This window comes from Oxyura jamaicensis, chromosome 1, assembly GCF_011077185.1.
Source record: "Oxyura jamaicensis isolate SHBP4307 breed ruddy duck chromosome 1, BPBGC_Ojam_1.0, whole genome shotgun sequence".
In the NCBI taxonomy this organism is placed as follows: Eukaryota; Metazoa; Chordata; class Aves; order Anseriformes; family Anatidae; genus Oxyura; species Oxyura jamaicensis.
In genome coordinates, this window is record NC_048893.1 from 196350451 (window position 1) to 196354605 (window position 4155).

A 4155-nucleotide genomic window follows, 5' to 3' on the forward strand; every position below is an offset into this window, starting at 1 on the left:
TTCTTAGAAAACAAAAACAAACAAAAAACAAAAACAAAACAAAACAAAAAAAAATAAAAATAAATGTGTGAATGACCATAGGAAGCAAAACAAAACAGTCTTGAGGGTGAATACTCCTGGAATATTTATTTGCAGAAATTGTTGAGCTGTATTGTGGAAATAAGTGGCTGATTTTCAGAATATCACAAAATATGCAGGTTGGTGGAGTCATTCAGTCAAGAGTGTCTAGACAAGAAGTCTTGACACCTGGCTGCAAGCCTGCAAGACAGATTTTATCTGTCTCCTGCCACAGACATATTACTTCCATTTTCTTGCTCCCACTTAGTCCTTTCCTTCCTAAGCTGTGAAGTTTCAGGGGTAAGTGCTGTCTTCTGAGATGGGTTTCTGTCCTTAGAGATGTATAACGCCATGGAGGGGGGAATGATACATTTTGTCACAGAATTTTAAAACAAGAAAATAAGGTCTATAATTTTAAAAATAAAAATCCACATCCAGAATTAACCTGTGCACACACATAGACATAAGGACTCATATATATCTATATATACATATATATACATACATAAATAAGCTGGCTTTTTTTTGTCAAGGAGAATAACTTCTAGTTGTCTTGATCTCAGTGTTATACTTCAGCACAGACTCCTGCTATGATCTGGGTCAAATATATTTCTGCCTCAGTTTCCTCATCTGTAAAATAGGGATTGATGTACACACCTACCTCACAGCAGTCCTTGAAAGTTACTGTTGGCACAGTGCCTCAATGATATATGTTATACAAATGCCAATCTGTATTACTGCTCAGAATGAATTGTGAGTGCCCTCTAGCATAAATACATGGTGCTGTAATGCCTTAATGTTTTAAATCTATCCAGGGCTTGCCTGAGCTGCAACAATTAGCTTCAATTATTCCACCTCAGTTAACCCAGTTGAGGTTATAAAGCTGCGTGTGACTGCATGGGATGATTTGATTAGCTGCAGATGTGCTGCAAATGGAAACTGGCTGCACGGATGTCATGCTACTGGTTTAATAATCTCAGCCACTAGGCTGTAATTTAGACCCAGTGCCAGGTCAGCTATTTCAAATTTAAAGCATTATTTAAGTCAAGTTGTATGGATGCCTTATTAAGGATAACACTTAATTTATACCTCAGTCAGCACTGGGGTGAACGCAATCACCTAGATATTTAGGTGGCTAAAGGGCTAAGCTTCATGAGTTGAATCCCATGCTTTACTTAGATATCTAGGTGCCTCGGGTGAAGCAAAGGAAGTTGTTGCTTCTTCCAAAAACAATTATGCACTCAACTTGCAACAAACTTAGCAGTTGTTGATGTGTTTTAGGTCTCTACTGATCACCTGTCTTTAGTGGCTTACAGTCAACATTAAGAAAGCATAATGATAACTTCCTCTCACAGATATTTATGAGAGCTATGACTTAAAATCTGGGATAATAAGAAATAAAAATAATAATTAATAAAAAATTAGAGGATATATAGTTATTTGTTTGTTGGTGTTTTTTTTTTTTCTTTTTTTTTCTTTTTTTTTTTTTTTCTTCAATATATTTTATAAACCTGCTTTAAACTCTGATCTTACCATCTGTTCCCCTGCTTCTGTTGCACCAAGTTTCACTGCAGTCACAGTTTTGGGCCATATTTTCTGCTTTTGATAGCAGGAGGACAGAACATATTTACAATGTAAGATTTAAAACAATATCATGAAGAATAAGGCCTGTTTAGGTGGTTACATAATTCTAAATGTTCAATTTTATTCATACTGAAGTGATAAGAACCTGTCAAGTCTCTTTCTATAATGCAATAAATGTGTGAATGTCACCTGGGTATCTAGTAAACAGAGCCTTTTCTGAAGGGGTTGTCATAGACAGGCCAGAATGAAAGATTTAATTTGGAATTAATGAGATCACTTTGTTCTGATACCCTTTCAGGAGCATATGTAAAATTTAATTATATTTATTAAATCCCTAAGATTTTTTTTTTTCTTTTTTCTTTTTTTTTTTTTTTTTTTTTTTTTAATTGGTATGTTCTGTATTATGTCCTCTTTTCTGGTCAGTAGAGATGAGTTGTCTTAATTAGATGACCATTTCAAAATGAAACATTTTCCTGTTCAGCAATAAATAATAAAATGCATGAGTCTCTATTGCCTTCCAAGTGGGTAACAATACTACAAAATGGATTTGAAATTCATTTTCATTCTAGTTCTCCATAAAACCACCTCTGCATATTCCAGCACAGACCACAGGTTGATGCAAAGGTGAGTTGCCAGGCATGAAGACTTAGCTCCAAACATCCATGAAAAATGGTGGCTGAGCATCTCCACCCAAAGCTTCATTTTACAACTCAGCCACACCACCAGCAATGATGGGGTGTCTTCCATTTTCCATCTTTGAAGCTCCATACAATCAGTATCTGACAATCCTAAATACAATGGTGATCCTATATACCTTGGAAAGCACATACATATTACTACGATATGAAAATTGAGACTGAAATGTAAATTATGCTCTGTTATTCCAGAAAGATCATAATTTATTTGACCAGGTTGGGTTTTCAATAAAGAGCCATTTGCACTCTGCAAATCAAGCTTTGTTCTTATACGCTATTTTTAAGATTATGTATTTTCATTGAACTTTTCTATTTAGAAATATTGTTTCCAACAGTACCCTGTATATGCAGCCTGGATTGTTGCATGTCAATATTTGTCTTCAGACTTCTTTTTTTTTTTTTTTTCCTTCAATTTTATTCTATTTTAGTGTGCCTGACTATATTAAAGGGTGAAGGCGGGAAGGAGGGAGAGAGGCAGGGAGGGAAGAAAGGAGAGATGGAAGGAGAAGGGGCATGTTTAAATAGCAGTTTTGTTTTACTTCTTACTTCTTTACTTCTTTACTTCAGCTTGTCTAGCTGAATGAAGTGAACTTGTTAGATACATGCAGGAAATGCAATTTTATGTCAATTACCAGCAAACAGTCAATGAAAATATATTTTACTTCACCAGTATTTATGCATGTGACTGAAGATTATATTGTAATAAAAGATATTTCTGACAAAACGTGGAATATGTGTGTTTGTAAAATTAATTCATAAAAAAAAAAAAAAAGTAAGCAGATATAAGTATCACAAGCTAAGTCAACTGTTCTCATCCATAGTCAATCCATGATATACATTTGTCATTTTCCCCAGAATATTTTCCTTTAGACTGTTTACTTTCTGTACAGCCTCTCTCTTAAACTATCCAGGTTAGTGTTTGACATTGATTAACGTCTTGCCTATCAGAGACAGAAACTTTCCACCCTTTCTCCCTTCACCGTCCTATTTGATATTCAATTCCAGATGCAGCTTTTATGGCTCCAGCTCTTGAAAGAACCACAGTTCAAAGTCTGATTTTACAGGAAGAATTTTTGGCTCACAAATAGATGCATCATCAGTTTGGGGGCTCATTACTAACCACAAGCTCCATTCTTGGAAGTCTGGCTGGATAATAAATGGGCTACATCTGTAAATCAGGCAGCTGCATATCTAGGATGTAGAAACGGCATTGGTCTTCAGCTGTCAGGGCAAACTTGTACCTGCAGCAATGTTACACACTTGAGCTTTCATGATTCCTTTCTTGTCCCTATAACTATTATATTGTCTTAATAATTAAAGTTTTTTTGTTTGTTTGTTTATTTGTTTTTTAATAATAATTTAAAAAGTGCCTTCCTTACAATGTGAGTCTAGTGTTTATTTTACAGTTTTTAGTTTTTCTGCAACCACAAAAAAAAAATCTTGACAAAAAAAAGCTGACATTCTCTCACCCTACAGCTGGAGATGGTCCAAGACCCACAATGAAATCCCTGGAATTTAGTGATACTGCTTCTGCTGCACTGAACAATCACTTTATAATGAGGAAATATCTTTAACTGAACAATTTGGGAATATTCATTTCCTGAAAATCATCTCCCTTTACAGTTGCAGTGCATCAGCTGCCTAATTAAGACTGGAATCTCCATGTTTTACGTTTCAAATGCAGTAATAATACTTTACAAAGGTAAGATATTAAACTGAGCAAAGGCACAGCATGCAACTCCCCGGAGTGGAAGTTAAGCTAATGAACATGTCCTGGCAGACTTCTCTGCATACTAGTAACAGGAGAAAGTTTCTCCAG